Here is a 20,041-nt window from a genome sequence, read left to right as displayed (position 1 = left end):
CTTTAAAAAAAAAATTCGATCACAATCCTTTGCATAACCAGAACTTCCCACAACTTTTCGTTCAAAAACCCACTTATGAATTTGAGACACTAGAAAAAGATATGATTTTTCACTACGATTAATTACTATAGTCAAAAGAAAAAAATCATGTAAATACAAATCAACTACGGCTTTACAATAATGCTTAACCGTTGTTTCTGCAAGTGTGGCCAAATGATTAAGCAATCGCCAAAACTACGACATAAGGGGTGGTAATATAGGTGGAAACCCATGGTTCTGTCCCAAATCACCTAATTTTGGGTTGGGTTGGATTTAAAATTTTCTAATATAGATTTAATATGATTTTGTTTAAATAAATTTAAGGCAAAATTACATTTTTAGTGGTTGTTCAGGAATTAGAGAGAAAGAAACATATTGCATCCTTGAATCAACAAACTCTTTCAATGGATCACTGATTTTCACACTAAGTTACAAACTTTCAAAGGGATTCTCTCTTAAACTAGGGTTTTAGATTGGGGATTTGTGGGGAAAGTATTTTTTTTATGGCTAACTGGCTTTGGGATTTTGTCGGGCAAGTCAATATATAATCCTGGCTATGTGGTAGATGTGATGTTACTTGACGTGGCATTCCGACCAAACGGATTGGGCACAAAATTTAACAGAGGACCAAGATTATAACATCAAGATTAAATCTGTCAAAAAAGGACCAAATCTATGAAGTACATGACTAAAATTGCCAAAAGAAAAGGACTCAATGTGTAAACCAAGAAAGTTACAGGACGGAAAGTGCTAATTGTTTAAAGTTACAGGACTAAAAATATAATTTTACCTAAATTTAAATAGATTATGGGTACTATATGGGTTCTAATGGGTCCTAAATGGGTTATTCATGTTCAATTTTCTATTAGTTTACCAAAAGTAATTTTAGTAATGTAATAGAATTGATGAAAGATATTAGTATAAATTATAGTCATGAGTTCATTATGAGTTTTATATGGGTTGGTGATGGATTTTAAGTGAGTTGATGATGTATATGAGTTGGTGATTGGTCTTAGGTTCATCAGAATTAATTTAATATACTATATATTACTAACTACTTTTAAATTTCTAAAGTTTCACATTTTTATGAGATATAAAATTTCCAAAATTTATTTCAGTAAATTATTATTTTTTAAATTAATGAGAAATAAATTAAAGAAAAATAAAGAATTTTATAAAATAGTAAAAAATTGCAATTCATATGCAATCATTTAAATTTTTTTTTAATAAACTGATAGTATCCAATTATATTATAAATTTCAATGAACATATACAATTATATTATAAATTTATAATGAACTAATATGTACTGTTAATATTATTGTGACTGAAAATTCACAATTCAATTTTAGAAATTATCATAGAGAAGTTAGTTGCACAATTGTTCATATGATGATTTTTTTAAAAAATGCAGTATTTTTAATACTTTAGAAGCGTTTTAATTTATATTTAACAAATCTTTAACGTAACATGATTATTTTTTATAAACAATGAATAATAAAAATTTAATCATATTATATTACAAGTTGTATTAAAAATATTGTCATCTTATTATTATTATCTAAAATTTAAATATAAGAAAATGGTATCATCGACCCGTAACCCAACTTATTGTCAACCCGTTAATTTAAACTCATTTTAGATCCAATCCATATTAAACCCAACCCGTTTGGACCCGACCGAAATCGCCCATTTGCCACTGCTATGACAATTGTTTTGATTATGACTAAAACCATAATGAATAATGACTAATCCTGATAATATTTTTTAGTTTGATTTTGTTTAATCACAATTAATAGTTTAATTTATCATAATTTTTAATTTGTGGTCATTTATATTATAGCGAAAACTTAATTTTTTATATATATATATTTTTTTTTGTAGTGATGAGAAGAAAATGCACAGATGATCCAAAAAAGTGGATCAACGATCTCTTACAAAAATTAGTGTTATGCTTCCTATTTTATTGATATATTTTCTGCACATATTTACAATTCGATTAGAATCAATTTCTGATCTTCGAATGTTTAATTTGAAAAGTAATTAGGGGACGGTGATAAACACCCACTATAATATTTCACTAAGAAAAAAAAAAAAATGATTCCCTACACTGTAAACTACCGCCCAAAAGTATGATAAATCAATACTATATATTTTTTACTGTTAAATAAAATTGATGCGAAAACTTAAGTTATGATTATATTTAATCAATATTCGCTATGATTTTAGTTATAGCCGCACTAGAAAATAAATAACTATTGACACAATTTTAACAGCTATGGATTAAAAATTATGGTAAATAATTTTTATGACCACGGTTAAATAAAATCGATGGAAAAACATAGATTTTTCATCAAGAAAAAGTTATCTGTCATGGTTAAAGAACAATGATAAAAATATTTGTCAGGGCTTCCAATTATGGTAAATGTTTAAGCCACCCTTGTAGATATCATGGCTAACAACCGTTGTATGGCTATGGCTATTTTATTTTTAATCATAGCAATTGTGTGATTAAATATTGTATTTTTTGTAGTGCCGAAATAGTTGCCATAGTTTTTAACTGTACCTAATATTTTAGCTTGCTTATAGAAATAATGCCTAATAGTCATTACATACGCGGTCACTTTTTACGTTTAATTATAGTAATTAAACATAATAAACAAATCATATTCGTTTTAGTAGCCGTGGACTCTATATATGATTAAAGAATTAAAGAATAAATTCTCCTCGCTTGCTATATATAGTTGAGGTTTACAATATCAGAAATGAACATGTCTGGAAATGATTACGTGCAATAGTTTGAGATTTAGAATTCTAGAAGAGTGAGTTAGCAGAAGGAAAAAGTGGGCGAGAGTGATGATGATAAAGGGAAAATGAGAGAAGTCATGTAATAAAGCAAGTTTATGTGTGTTTGGTAAAATTAGGACATTGCAAAATCCTTTCAAACACAATGATAAATATATATACTCACCAATGTTTTCCTTTTAAATGAAACTCAAATTATTTTAGTAGGATAAGATCTCATCGCTGATCTTCACCAATTCAGTGAATTCAATAATTCTCAACCAAGAATTATTAGGGTACTTCTTCTAGAGTGCAAACAACTACAATTTTATGTCCAATGATAAGTGTAAAGAATATATATACATTAATAGTCTATTATATTTTGAAATTTATTGAATTAATTTGAAGTGCAAATATTTAATTCAATTGATACTTTATTATATATTTGATTATCGAATCAACGATCGATAAGTGTTAAAATCGAAGTATTTCAATCAATCAAGTCATGCTATGCAGTCAAAGATTCAAGCAAATCGAACGGCACCATGTGGAACAATTGCATGTATATTCCAATCAAATCAAGATAAATAATTTGATATTTATCTCTTTACAATATAAATATTAAAAAGATAATGTCAAATTCACCAATTATGTCATGTCGAATATTTGATGTATTTATTTGTTTAAATTACATAATGAAGAGATAATACAAAAGATGTTTAAGTACATCACAACTCTACCTCTTTGACAATTATATAAAGGAGACCTTGAAGCTCATTGTAGACATAATTGAAGATTGAAGTCAAGAAGTATCAAAATCCTCTGAAACGCAAATCAAGAAAGATTCACGGTGTTCAAAGCAAAAATCAAGGCATTTGTCGCAGAAATTATCCAAATTCAACGTTTGATTCAAGAAGTCGGAAGACCACATAGTCAATATCTGAGCTGGCAGATTGATTTCATGATGTAGTACATGCTGCCGAGTAGCCGTTGTAGAACGGTTGCACCAAATCTCAATTGGGGGTTGTTGCTGAGTTGGTGAATATCAAGGTCGAGATCCATATTCCTTAGTATATATATGATCGAATATCACAGTAGGCTAATCATTTATTGCCCCACGATCACACCCTTCCCGTAGATTACTATAGTACGAAAAAGTTGATAAGAGACTTGCGCTTACCTATTGAGAAGATTGATGCGTGCAAGAATGGTTGCATGTTCTATTGGAAGGACAACATTAATCTGTACTACTGCAAGTTTTGTACAGAAGCTAGGTACAAGCCGACCAGGGAGTGAAATCCTAACCGTAAGAATACCCTGTATGCCATTTTTAGGTATCTGCCGATTACCCCTCGCCTGCAGAAGTTGTCTGCTTTAGAAGCGACTGCCGAGCAAATGACGTGGCATGCCAACCATCATACGGAGGATGGATCCATGTATCATCCGTCTGATGTAGAGGCATGGAGGCATTTTGACTGGACATATCCCGATTTTACAGCAGAACCTCATAATGTTAGACTAGGTTTGTGCACGGATGAGTTCGCACCGCACGGGCAGTACAGTCTTTCGTACTCATGTTGGTCCGTTATACTTACACCGTACAATCTCCCATCGGGAATGTGCATGAGTTCTGAGTATATGATCCTAACAATGGTGATCCTCGGTCCTTCCAATCTGAAACGTCTTATCAATGTTTACCTGGAGCCGCTAATTGAGGAGTTGCAGAATTTAAGGCATGTGGGTGTACTGACGCACGATAGTGTGAAGAATGAGATATTCCCAATGCGCCGCGTTGATATGGACTATGAACGACTTGCTCGCTTATGGGATGGTGTCTGGATGGATTTTTCCTGGTGTTATTAGGTGTTCAGTTTGTATGGAAGACACACGTGCATTCTATTTGTAGAACGGTAGGATGGCATGCTACTTTGACTGCCACAAACAGTTCCTCCCCCTGAAACATCCGTACCGTAGGAACAATAAAGCGTTCACTAAGAACCGAGAAGAAAGGAAGGTTGCACCCCCAAGATTGACGGGAGAGCATATCTACAATTGGGTTGAAGAGTTTAGTCCTGTGATTGAAGTGTCATTGTCACTCCCAAACGAGTACGGCAGCAAGCATAAGTGCACAAAGAAAAGTATCTTCTTGGAGCTAGAGTACTTGTCGACGCATCTGTTATGACACAATCTTGATTTCATGCACATTGACAAAAATGTGTTTGATAATATATTTAATACCATGATGGATATAAAAAGAAAAATAAAGGATAATCTGAATGCACGGAAGGACCTGAAGATCATATGTAAAAAAAAAATTGATCTCTCACTGTTTCTATAATCAAACATCTGTAAAAATTATTGATTAAATATTTTTATAATTATTCTTTACAAAAATTTATAAAGTTTTTTTAAAAAGAATTGTTCAAATTTGGAACGGTCTCATGTAAACCAGACCGTTCCTACACCGTTACAAACAAGAACGGTCATAACTAAAATCGTGCCTAAAAGTAACCGTTCCTTAATTTTCATTAATAATATTAAATTTCAAATATGAACGGTAAAAAATTTAAAATCATGCCTAAATATGTTACAACATCCTACAGAACAAGGAGAAAAATTCAAAATTATGAATTATCAATATACATCGGCCGTTCCTAAAGCAGTTCCAAACAAATTTAGTTTCACGTCAAATGATAAGTGGAGGAAAATCACATATAGGAACAATTTTTTTTAAATATTTGACCGTTCCTAAGATGAATTTAAAGAAAACTGTCCGTAATGCATAAACTATCCTTTCCTAACATGAATATAAATAAAACCATCCATAACAGAGTAAAAAAATTGTTCTTAAATATTACAAAAATTTCCTAGTTCACTTCCCAGTTATGATATCTCAACATCGAAGACCCTGATTAATTCCAAAGTTAAACGCGTAACAATACTTTATATATGTGAACATATCTAGCGATCTGATGTAAAACCACATGGTCTGATGGACAATTGCATCGTTTTTAACCTGTTGATTGTATATCATATAAGATATCTCAGTATCCATATAATAGAAATATCCAAAACTTAATCGAGTGTAGCATTTTTTCGATTTAATCATATTCAATGATCTGATTAAAATTTTAACGGTATGATTAGGTGATCCAGTATAATAGTATAAGAGGCTACTTACATCTATGTAAGACTAACAATATCATATATACAAATAAACTTGATCTTCCGAATAGGTATCAACTTAATTCAAAAAATTATATCTTTTTAATGGTCTTAATTAATTTATGGTCTATTTTTCTCTGATCATTAATATATCTGGGACGGTTTTTCTTTTATTTTTTATTTTTTATTTAAAAGAAAAAATAAGTTTGGCTCAAAATTAGGAACGATTATTTTAGAAGTAGGAATGTTATCTAAATATCCTCTGTATACAACATCGTTTTGGAATTAAACATCATTTTTGGTATTTAGTAACGGATTTAGTAACACTATGACCAACCATGTTTAAATAAATCAAGAATTTGACAAATGCACATCAACTGAAATGATGTTGTTTTGCTTATTAGAAACGAGCTGGAAAGGTTTTTTTAAAAATTGACTGTTCTAAAGCCCGTTCCAAAATTTATGTATATAAACCAACACTTGGCAGATTTTTTCTGCTCCCCTTCCACCTCAATTTTTTTTTTTTTTAATTTTCCCCTCATTTTCTGAAAAATATTTTCAGAAAATGATTTCTGAAAATATTGTATAGACAATGATTCCTTAAAGTACTTGTGTAAAAAATATTTTTCTAAAATTTTATTGAAAAGTTTATGAGATATTATTTTTTTTTAAATTAGAAAAAATTTCAGAATTTTTTTACAGAAATTAAAAAATATTTTCTGAAACTAAAATATAATTTTCTGAAATTATAAAAAGTTTTTTAGAATATAATATACTTTTATAAAAATATATATATATATATATATTACACTGAAATTAAAATACATTTTTATGAAATTAAAATATAATTTTCTGAAATTATAAAAATTTCTGAAAATATAATCTGAAAATATATATATCTCACTGAAAAATTAAAATATATCTTTCTGAAATTAAATATATTTTTTTGAAATTAAAATATACTTTTCTGAAATTAGAATATATTTCTGAAATTACAATATTTTTGCAATTCTTGTGTAACTTATGTAATTTTTGGAAAGTTATTGTATAGTTGTGTAATTTATGCAATTATTGTGTAATTTATTGTATAGTGTATTTATTTGTGAAATGTATTGTATAGTGTGTAAGTTATGCAATTTTTGTGTGTAGTATCATATTGTATATTTTTTTTGTGAAATTTATTGTATAGATGTGCAATTTAGGTTAATTCATGTAATTCTTGTATTTTTTTCATTAATATTATTATTTACACAATATTAGACTAATTTTTTTAATGACGTCATTTACATAATAATGTCAATAATCACAAAATTAGACCAATATTCTCAATAATAATATTATTTACATAATAATATTAATAACCACAAAATTAGATCAATATTCTCAATAATAACATCATTTACATAATAATATCAATAATCACAAAATCAGATCAATATTCCCAATAATAATATTATTTTACATAATAATATCAATAATCGCAAAATTTACGCCAATATTCTCAATAATAATATTATTTACATAATAATATCACTAATCACAAAATTAGACCAATATTCTCAATAATAATATTATTTACATAATGATATCAATAACCACAAAATTAGGTCAATATTTCCAATAATAATATTATTTACATAAAAATATAAATAATCACAAAATTTATGTTAATATTCTCAATAATAACATTATTTATATAATAATGTCAATAATCACAAAATTAGACCAATATTCCCAATAATAATATTTTTTATATAATAATGTCAATAATTACAAAATAAGAAAAATATTCCCAATAATAATATTATTTACATTATAATGTCAATAATCACAAAATTAGGTCAATATTCCCAATAATAATATTATTTACATAAAAATATAAATAATCACAAAATTTACGTTAATATTCTCAATAATAACATTATTTATATAATAATGTCAATAATCACAAAATTAGACCAATATTCCCAATAACAATATTATTTACATAATAATGTCAATAATCACAAAATTAGAACAATATTCTTAATAATAATATTATTTACATAATAATGTCAATAATCACAAAATTTAGGCTAATATTCCCTATTACAAAAACTATTACTTCTCAACAATTTTTATAGATTATGTCTAGTGGTATGCCTCTTGTACCACGTGGTTGTGAGCACTGTCTGATGCTTCGCAAGTTGGAAAGTAGTCTTTCGACAACCACTCCACCTGACATGGTCGGACCGTCATCCACCCCGCAAACTTCAGATGATACTGGACTATTTGAAGCAACACTGGCGGATGAGGGGTCATACAGCAGTCTACCACACTAGCGGCTGCTCCACCACCACCACCACCAACACTCCCCTCACCATCTGCGCGCCAACACATCAGCCCCGATGATGCGAGATAAATTTCTTTGTGAAAATTCTTTTTGTATTATTTTTATCTTGAAAATTACTTATTACTATGTCCTTTCAGGTCTGACAATCGCTTTCACAAGCGGATCAATGCGGTGGTGTGAGGACACTTTTCTTACCCATGGCCATGTTTGAGGCAAGTGCTGCAAGAGCACCAACACTTCTGGTTCGCGAGCATGAAGGTAATGTAATTAAAATTAATTTTGTATTATCTTATAATCTAAATTATTTAATGCATTTTACTAATATTTTGTTCAATTTTCTTGTTGTAGATGACCTACTGGTGAGATTGTGACGATAAATCCATACTTTGGGTCTTCCACATGTAAGCTAAAAAGTTCATCTGAAAGACGTTCTCATCGGCCAGTCAAACCTGGTCAAGCCACTTTGGATGGCCAACGATGTATTGCTCCAGCTCCAGGAGTACTAGGCTAGCGAGGACTTCCAGCAAGAATCTTTGAGGAATAAGGTGAATCGGGTGGAGAACCCCACGGGCGTCGTCGACTATATACCGCGGAGGATCTTCGTCTGCCGGCATGCACAAGAGGAAGTTGGTTAGTACATTACATTATTTTTATAGGTTTATCATTATTTTACTCATATTATGTGAACTGTTTTATTCTTATACAAGAGACCCATGCAAATGGAGCTGTTCGTCCGATTCTACAAGAAAAAGGAGGACGGCGGCTGACGCGTAAGTACATATTACTAATATTGTTTTTTAAAAAAAAATTATTTCTTGTTTAAAAGTACTAATAATTTTATTTATTTTTCAGGAGATATTCCAAAAGGTGATGGAAGATCATCAGCCTCAGCCTACCCCGATGACCACCATACTCCCACCGAATCGGAGGCTTCGGTGGCGATGATCGAGCAACAGATGTGGCTAGCTGCAGTCGGAGACAAGAACAAAGGCTGGGCATTCAGCCTTGGTTTTGAGGCCTACGTCTCCAGCCGGTCCTTCACGTCACCATCGCCACCCCGACCGACAGCGCACCACCACAACCAAACCCGACCATGGAGGGCCACATCGGCCGCCTTGAGATGATGATGGTCGGCATGATGTCCACAATGAAGGAGATGTCGGCCAGCTCCTCGTCACAGCCACCTCCTCCACTAGTGCCCTAACACTGCCTCTGACAAAGCCCCCGACCCCGAATGAGGACGATATGGTCATTGCCGACTAGCAGGATTTAGATTAGGTTTTAATTTTTTTTAATTTTATAATTGGATAATATTTTATATTAACATAATATTTTTTAATTATTCATATTTCGTAATGTTTATACATTCCATTTTTTTGATATTTATTCAATTAATTAAATTTCTAAATATAATTATTTAAATTTTATTAAAATAATTTAATTATATTAAAATTAATTAATATATAAATTAAATTATTTATTAAAATTTATTATGTTAATTAAATTATTGTTTTTATAATTTATTTTATATTAAACAATTTATAAAAATTTATTATAAAATAAAAAATTAAGAACAATTGTAGGAATTATAAAGAAAATATTAAAATCTAAATAATTGACCGTTCCTAATAGCATCGCTAGAACAGTACTAAAAACGAGTTCCTAAATTATAATGCCCGTTCCTAATACTATTGCTGAAACCATTTTAAATATGTGTTCCTAAGCAATGATGACCCTTCCTAATACCATTGCTAATACGGTTTTATGTACATGTTCCTAAATAAGAACCACCATAACTATTACCATTGCTAAGATAGTTTTAAATACGTGTTTCTAAATAAGATTGACTGTTCCTAAAATAGTTACAGATAGTTGTTCCAAACAAAAATTTAACCGTGGCTAATATTATTACAAAATTTGACAAACAAACCATTCCAATAACCGTTCCGAAATATATACAAATGAATGCAGTTCCAAATTTCAGGCATGATTATTATAAAAATCATTCCAAAAGTAACCCGAAATAAATAACATAACCATTCCAAATGCCATCCAATCAGTTCCAATTAGAAAAAAAAAACTTTTTAATATAAATTCAATATCAGGAACGGCCAGAAAGATTGTGTTACGACAATCGTGACGGATTGGAACGGTCATTCATTAACCATTCTTAAATATTTATAATACCGTCTATAAGGATGGAATCTGAACCGTTCCAAAATTCGAGTTCAAACTAATTCGATCAATTAGAAATCGTTCCAATGTAAAAAAAAAAAAAAAAATGTTCCTAAACTCGCCCTGAATCCCGTCATTGTTTGTAGTGATATTTTCTCAAAAAACTTTTAAAATTACACTTACACTACCTCCACTACAAAAAAATGCAGGGTTTGGAGCGGGTTTAGGAACGATTTTTTTTCTTTGGAACTGTTTGCAAATGACCGAACTAATTTGGAATCGATGTTTGGAACGGTTTGACATCCATCCTTATAAATGGAAATATAAATGTTTAGGAACAGTTCATGCTTGACCGTTCTCATTTGGGACGGCACTGCAGTTACACAATGTGAAAAACCGTTCCTAATATTAAATTTGTCTAAAAATTTTATTCTTTTAATTGGAATGATTTTTACGAACTTTGGAATGATTATATTATTTATTTCGGGTTACTTTTGGAATGATCGTTGTAATACTCGTGCTTGAATTTTAGAACTATTTTTATTTGTTGGTGATAAATATAGGAACGGTTTTTGAAATGATCTTTTTGTCAATCATTACAATAGTATTAGGCACAGATATATTTTTGTTTGGAACAGTCCACTGTAACGGATTTTGGAACGGTCAGTTTTATTTACGAACACATATTTAAAACTATGTTAATAATGGTATTAGGAACGATCTTTCTTAGTTTGGAACATGTACTTAAAAATTGAAATAACAATGGTATTAGGAACAGTCAGCCTCTACTAGGAACATTTATTTGAAATGATTTTAGCAATGGTATTTAAAACGGTCAATGCAGTTTAGGAACCGGTACTAATTTTTTAATTTTATAATTTATTTATATTTTATAATTTATTCATATATTTAACAAATTTATATATTTTAATATATAATTAAATCAGTTTAATAAATTTTTAATTATTTATGAATGTAATTAATGGAAGAATATGAAATAATGGAATGTAATGAACATTATGAAACATGAATAATTAAGGAGAAATATTATATTAATATGAAAAATTATCTAATTACAAAAATTAAAAGAATAATTTAAAGCCTAATTTAACCCCTCCGCGACGTCTACATCGTCCTATTTCAAGGCGGGGGGTCTGTCGGAGGCAGTGCTGCGGTCGAGGAGGAGGCCCGCATCTCCCTCATCATGGCCATCATGTCGGTCATCATCATCATGAGGCGGTCGATGCAGTCCTCCATGGCTGGGTTTGGCGGTGGCGGGGGTGGTGGCGATTGTGATGTGAAGGTCCGGCTCGAGACATGGACCTCAAAACGAAGGCCGAATACTCGATCATTTTTCTTGCCCCTGACTGTGGCCAGCCACATCTGCTACTCTGTCATTACTATCGAAGCCTCCGATTCAGCCAGGGCATCATGGTCCTCGGCCATGGGTTGAGGATAACGATCCTCCATCAACTTCTGGAACTTATCTGCAAATAAACAAAATTATTAGTTCTTTTAACCAAGAATTAATTTTTTAAACCAAAATAATTGTAATAAGCTATTTACCTCCACCTCAGCCGCCCTCGGCCCGCTCCAGCCGCCGTCCTTCTTTCTTGTAGCACCTTTCAAATAACTCCATCTGCATGGGCGGCTGATCGAGCTCTACCTCCTCTAGAAGAATAAAACTGTTAGCATCTTATATTAAAATTAATGATAAATCTTAAAATATAACGTGATTTACTTACCAACTTCATCTTGTGCATACCGGCAGAGGAAGATTTCCCGCGGTATATAGTCGAGGATGCCGTGGGTTTCGCTGCCCGATTCGCCTTATTCTTTGAGGACTCTTGCTGGAAGTCCTCGCTGGCCCAATTCGCCTAGAGCTGGAGCTAGACCTTGTTGACCAGCCAAAGTGGCTTAACTAGGCTGGATCAGGCGATGGAGAATGTCTTCTGAATGTACTTTCTGGCCCATATTTGGAAGGCCCGAAACATGGGCTCATTATCACAGTCCCACCAGTAGGTCATCTACAATAATAAAATTAATCAAAAGATTAGTAAAAATCATTAAACAATTTAGATTATTAGATAATACCAAATTAACTTAAATTTGATTACCTTCATGCCCTCGAACTAGAAATATTGGTGCTCTAGCGGTACCTGTTTCAAACATGGCCACCGACAGAGAAATTGTCCTTGCACCACAGCATTGATGCGCTCGTGGAAGCGGTGGCAGACCTGAAAGGACATGTTAATTAGATATTTTCAAGATAAAATAATACTAAAAAAATTTGATAGACAAATTTTCAAATTTTCAAGCGGTTGATGTACTGGCGCGCTGATCGTGGGGAGACTACTAGTGGTGGAGTAGTTTTTGGTGTGGCATACTATTGTATGGGATCAACAGTTGTCGGTGCAGCTCCAGATGGTCCAGCATTATTTGGAGTCAGTGGGGCGAGGTGCGGTCATGTCATTGAAGAGACAACGGGACCAGCCCGGGAACGCGCCAGCGGAAGCGGATAGCATTAATATGTAAAATAAAAAAAAAATTAAACCAACAAACCAAGGAGTTACCCTTGGAGTTCCCGAGCATCCAATATAGTATAGAATAAAATGCATAAAATAAAAACCATACCGGATTGTTGGTAAGAAAACAAAATAAATAAAAGGGAGAAGATGATTTTTTTTAGTAATCGTTTACTTAGACAAAACATTCATCGGAGCATCCAACATAAGAACCCCCTAAGTGTGTCACCACACCGAAAATAAGGATCTCTTGAACTCCTTGCTAGAAATGAACAAGAGAAAAATTCACTCCAAGTGAAGAGAGAGGGGGCAGCCAAATTGGCTAGGGAAGGAGGAGGGAATTTTTTTTTGTGTGTGTGTTGTGTAATAATGTGTGATAATTATTTCCCAAATAATTATACAACACACACACACACACATATATATATATATATATATATCTTGTATTGATGAATGAGAATGTGTTTAGGTATATTCTTTCATCTATAAAATATTTTTCTCTTTATTTCAAATAAAGAGGATCCCATTAATGACCAGAATTGCACTATTCAAAAATACAAAATTGTTGGTCAATTTTTCGTTCTATAGAATTTTTCAATGGAGCTCAATTAAAAAAGGGGTTGGCCAATTTTAATTAAATATAATTCAAGGCTTAGTGAATTTTAATTAAATCAAATATGAATAAAATCCATCTAATTGAGCCCAACATTATTTAATCTAATTAAATACATAAACCCAAATTGTCTTTATTAATTAATAAGATCCAACTTATTAAATAATAAGCACAAGTCAATATAAATTATTACCATTAATGTATCCCTAGGTCTTTTCATCCAATGGGTCTCTCATTTGTAAGTAATCCAATTACTTACGAAATTAATTTCTTGTCCTTTCTCGGTGATTTGTGTATGACTCTTTAGGTTCACCTTTCAATTAGACTTGAGCTAGTGTCCAACACTATTATTAATTAAATCTAATTTAATTAGTAATTCTTGAACAACCCCTGATCAAGAAAGCTCGTTCCCATGGGTGGCCGTATAGTAACAGTCCATCACACTAGAGATTAGGTGAATGTTCGATGAGTACATATGGGTCCAGTCCTTCCGTCTACCATTTTTCGGCTATAGTAGCATGGAACTTGATGTCGGTTCCCATCCTAGATTAGGCATCTATGTTTTAATACTTAAGACCGTGTTATGCTTAATTGATTAGCATAGGAACCTCTTTTTCCTACATATTAATCTTTGAAGCTATTTTGATCACGTAACAATTAAAATTCATGCAGTACTTATTAATTTGTTATATTTTTCTACTTTTGTCGATTACATTTAATGTCTGTAATAATATATATATGTACATATATAAGTATAGGTATGTATAGGACTCAGCGTGTTAAGATAGTTGAGTAGATGGATGTATGAGAAGAACCTGTCGAGGAGGGTTGGTCTTACGCTAGAGTTTGAAGATGGTGTTACTACATTTTTAAAATGGGTCAAGTCTCAACATGCATATATATAGTGAGAAGATTAAGTGTCCGTGTTGGAAGTGGAAAAATAAAATTTTTAAAACACTAGACAAGGTAAATTTTGACATGTATATAAAAAGGTTTATATTCAAAGTATTATAATTGGACTTCCCACGAGGAAAGGGTGTAGGAGAACTTTGATGCCATCACCGTGCCTCCTGTACCGGGGGAGCAAACTCCAGCTACTCAGGAGGTAGGCACTAGTATGAACTAAGGTGATGAGGTGCAGAGGATGATTTTCGGTATAGCTGGGCCAGCTTTCTGGTCTTCTAATCATAACCAAGAAGGTGTGCTTAATGATAGTACTAGGTCCTGTCTTACTGATGCCCTGACTTAGTTCATATTATGGTAGGGGACTATATGATTATATGTCGGGTTGTCAGATCGTATTTTCGATGTAGTGCATGCTGCAACCAACCATTATAGAATAGTTGCACTCAACCTCAGTTGGAAATGGTTGCTAATTTGGTGAATATCAAGGATGAGATTAATTTTTAAGAGCGAGCATATGATCAGATATCCGAGTTGGCTAATAACATATTGCCCCGAATGATAGTCTGCCCCTCGATTACTATAGTATGAAAAAGTTGAAAAGAGAGTTGAATTTACCTGTTGAGAAGATTGATGCATGTAAGAATGACTCCATGTTGTACTGGAAGGACAACATTGATATGGATTACAGTAAGTTTTGTGGAAAAATTAGGTACAAGAGGACAGGGTGCGGAATCCTAACGGTAAGAAAACCTTGTATGCCATTCTTAGGTACTTACCTTTTACCCCTCGACTTCATAGGTTGTATGCTTCATATGCGGCTGTTGAGCATATGACGTGGCATGCCTACCCATTAGATGGAGGAGAGATATATGTGCCATTAGTCTAATAAGAGACATGGAGGTATTTCGACCGGACAAATCCCAATTTTGCAGCAGAGCCCCATAATGTTAGACTAGAGTTTTGCACAGATAGGTTCATATCGAAAGGGCAGTATGGTTGTACTTATTCATGTTGGTCAGTTATGGTTACACCCTACAATCTTCTACTGAAAATATGCATAGTATTGAGTATATGTTCCTGAGAATGGTGATCCTGGGGCTTTCAATCCCAAGCATTTGATCGATGTATACTTGAAGCCGTTGATCAAGGAGTTGTAGAATTTATGGAATGTGGGTGTATTTACACAGGACAACGGCACGAACCAGGCATTCATAATGCACAATGCATCAATGTGGACCGTGAGCGACCTACCCCCTTATGGGTGGTGTTTAGATGGAGTCCTGTTAGTGTTATCAGGTGTCCAGTTTGCATGGATGACACATGAGCATTTCATTTGTAGCACTAGAGAAAGACGTCCTACTTTGACTACCACAGACTGTTTCTCCCCCAAGACCATCTGTATCGCAAGAACAAGAAAACCTTCACTAAGAATCGAGTGGAAAGAAGGTTGCACGTCCTAGGCTGGCTAAAGAGCAGATCTGTGGTTGGGTTGCAGAGTTCAGCCCTGCAGTTGAAATACCATTGACACTCTCTCCAAGCTACGATAGCGTGCACAAGTGGATGAAGAAAAGCATCTTTTGGCAGCTTGAATACTAGGGACGCATCTGATACGGCACAATTTTGATATCATGCATATTGAGAAGAATGTATTTGACAACATATTCAATACCATAATGGACATAAAATAAAAATGAAAGATAATCTGAATACACGAAACAACCTGAAGATCATATGCAATCGGCCAAGCTTGAGGTGGTTGAAAAGAGATCGAACGTGATGCCCAATATCGTCTATACCCTGATGAAGGACCATAAGAGGAGGATATGTGATTGAATCCATGGTCTTAAGTTTTCTGATGGGTACACATCCAACATAGTCCGTCACGTTGATATGAAGGAGTTGAGAATGAATGGCATGAAGAAGATGACGAAAATAGCTTTGATGAGGACTATGAGACTGAAGAGATCCATTTAAATGTTTAGTGTTTAAGTTATATTTCCTATTTGTAATGAAAATTTTAAGTTTGTACATTCTATTAATATTAATTAAATATTTTTAAAAAATAATTAATTATGCCTTTTCAATAAGAACGGTTCTTTAACATCACCAGCCCACGGCTGATGGCCAGGATACTCCACCTGAATTAAAGGAATCAGTGGCAATAATCGAGCAGAAGCTGTGGCTAGTAGGAGTTCGGGGTAAGAACAAGGGTTGTGTATTCAACCTTGGTTCTAAGGTCCATGCTTCGAGCCGGACCTACACATCGCTACCGGCACCGCCACGCTTGAACGTGGTGGATCGAATGGTCCAACTAGAGATGATGATGGTCCATATGTGGGGCATGATGAAGTCGATGCAGGTCACCACCTCGACTGTCGCCCCGTCACATACCTGCGCCTCGAGTAACGGCCCGTCACAGCCTTTGGCAGATCCTCGTGCTCCGGACGATGACGACATCGACCAATGCTAATGGAGGGAGTTGGATGTAGATTAGTGTTTTTTTCCTTTTCTGATATTTGTAACGAAGAACTTTTACATTAATATAATATTTTTTCCATAATTATCCATGTTTCAATGTTAATTGCATTCCATTATTCAATATTTATTTAATTAATCAAATTAAAATAAAATAATTAATTTTACTACTTAATTTTAATTAATATTTTAGTATTTCAAAATTTAAATTAATTTTACTACTTAATTTTAATTAATATTTTAGTATTTCAAAATTTAAAATAATTTTTTTTAATAAATATATAATTTAGGAATTGTCTTTTGAACGAAACGATTCCAAAACAAATACTACAATTGTTCCAACTATGTATTTCAAATAAAAGACACAAACATTTCAAAGTCTATTTCAATGAAAGGTTCAAATTATTTTCCAACGACCGTTCCAACATTTTTGAACAAAATAAATGTGGTTCCAAATTTAATGACTAAATATCATAATAACTGTTTCAAAATAAAATCCTACAACTGTTCCAACAATGTATTCCAAACAAAGGACAAGGCCAATCCAAAGTATTTTCCAAATGAAGGTTCAAAATGTGTTTTATGCCCGTCGCCAAAATATATCACTCGACCATCCAACAACCACGCCAAAATATATTTCTAAAGGAGTGGGAACGATGCGTCTTTTTTACATTCAAATTTATATAACTAGTGTTAGAAAGACCATTCCAAATATGTAAAAAAATAAAATTGAAATAATTCTAAATAGAAAAAAATGTTTTCCAAAAGAAGAATTTACATTTTAAGATAGTCAGACTTATTTAAAAATATTCAATGAACAAGTGGTACAAAATTCATTACTAATTAGGAACGGTTACAGCACAAGCGTTCCATTAATTAGGGACATCGTCTATTAGGACGGAAGGTTCCTGTTCCATGACCTTTCCAACATTCGATTCAATAGTGTCTGACTAGTAATTTTTTGCTTCAATTATTAAAAATCGTTCCTAAACCCACTCCAAATCCCGCATTTTCTTATAATGATCTTACGAATGGATCTGACTTCAATGACAGATCTAACCTTCTCTTGGGTACAATAATTCTCCCCTTAGGAGAAGGCAATCGGTACGTTCTTCAACATTCACCTCTAAATTCCCGAAATTATTTTTTCTCTATACCATAATGACCACAATTTAAAAATTATGATAAACCAAAGCTATTAAACTACGGTCAAATACAATAAATGTGAAAATTTAAATTTTTATCACGATTAATTAATATTTACCGTGATTTTTAGCTATGATCAAAATATTTACCATAATTTTCAGTCATGATAAATATTTTAGCATCACTTATAGAAACAAGTATAATGGTCGTTGCATAGTATAATTAATTTGTACTTGTCACAATTTTCTTTCTTCGTTTAATCATAATATAATTGCAGTAAAAGAATGTGTTTCTTCTAATGACTTACCATCTCATCAACTAATGATAACATAAACTCAATCAGTATACATTCCATTAATTGATCCTAAGATAGATTTAATGATATAATTATCTTTTAACTGTAAATAAATATTCAACATACATAATTTCGAAACTATTTTTTTTAAAAAAAAAGAAGTTAAATATTAGTAGTATGTCAATGGGTGATGATGTAGTACCAGCCTCTTGTTGGGACTGCAATGATCGTGTTGAAAAAGTGGAACTAGCTACTAGGGGCTGCGATTCCTCCAGATAGTGTCATGCTAATTTCAGCGTATAGCAATCATTGAGGCGTTGAACAAGCAAATAAGTACGTAAATCCGTGAGTCAAATTTACAGCTCAAATTCTATTAATAGTACTACTTACTTGTACGTATTTTGGAAAGAGAACTCATCATTCGTCACTGATGTTCGGTGAGACTGTTCTTTAATCATATACCTGACATTGATGCATATTAATTGTTAAAATTTAAGTTTTTATTATTTTTATTTAAATATATGAAAGAGATGGAATAATTAATTGATAAAAAATGATATTTTCTTACTTGTTCTTTTTATTAAGGAAAAAATGTAATTTTAGTACTGTAGTTTGGAGGTGACAATATTGGTCCTATTCAAATTAAAAATCAAAATTTTGTCTCATAACTTTAAGAATTATGGTGATTTTTGTCGGTTTTTTTTTTAATCAATTTTGGCCAAACATTTTCACATTATTAGTCATGTCAATATCTAAATTGGGGCCTTTTGTAAATTTGATGGCATAGTTGTCGAAGTTGTAACTTTTAATTGTAATTTTGAGCTTGTAGATAAGAGATTGACCATTTTGGTCCTCTAACTTTGGGTGTAATGATTTTTCATTTTTGTTTTTTTAAAAAAAAGACGGTAATATTATATATAGCTTAAGAACTCATTGTATCAAGTGTAGCACAAAGCTAAAATGCACAAACAAGTTCACAAGACAAAACGGAGGAAAAAGTGAGTAGCTGAACCTATCTCTCCCTCTTTAAACATGTTGCGAAACACTCCACCCTTTCTATCAACTCCATAGTTGAGGTCTGCGCATTCTCAAAGATTAAGCGATTCCTTGCCCACCACAAAAACCAACAAATTAGGAGTGTTTTTCCAAACTCCTCTCCATCCAACGCCACATGAATACCCCGCAGCCATTCTTCCAAATCGTCACTTTGAAGTGCAATACAAGCCCATCGAAGGTTAGACAAGCCCCATAGAGGCGGGGGAATGTGCAACGAAGCAGCACGTGGAGAATCTCCTCAAGCTCACATCCGTCCCATGGGCATCCAACATTCATCTTCACCCTTCGTCTCTCCAGATACATGACCATGGGGAGCCCATTGCGGCACACTTGTCATGCAAACATATGGACCTTTAGCAACACCCATATGAATCTCCAATCAGCTGGTCTGGTTGAGGATGAACCCCCATGGTAGTGTGCACAAAGCGAAGCTCGAGACAGGCCAATTGGTAAATGCTTCGCAAGTAGAAGCATGCATGGCATTCGTAGTGCCAACGCAGGGAATCTGCCTTTCCCACAAGGGGAATGGA

This window comes from Sesamum indicum, linkage group LG6, assembly GCF_026168435.1.
Source record: "Sesamum indicum cultivar Baizhima isolate 11 linkage group LG6, ASM2616843v1, whole genome shotgun sequence".
NCBI classification, from domain to species: domain Eukaryota; kingdom Viridiplantae; phylum Streptophyta; class Magnoliopsida; order Lamiales; family Pedaliaceae; genus Sesamum; species Sesamum indicum.
The sequence above is the reverse complement of the archived record's forward strand: the minus strand, read 5'-3'. Positions refer to the sequence as shown.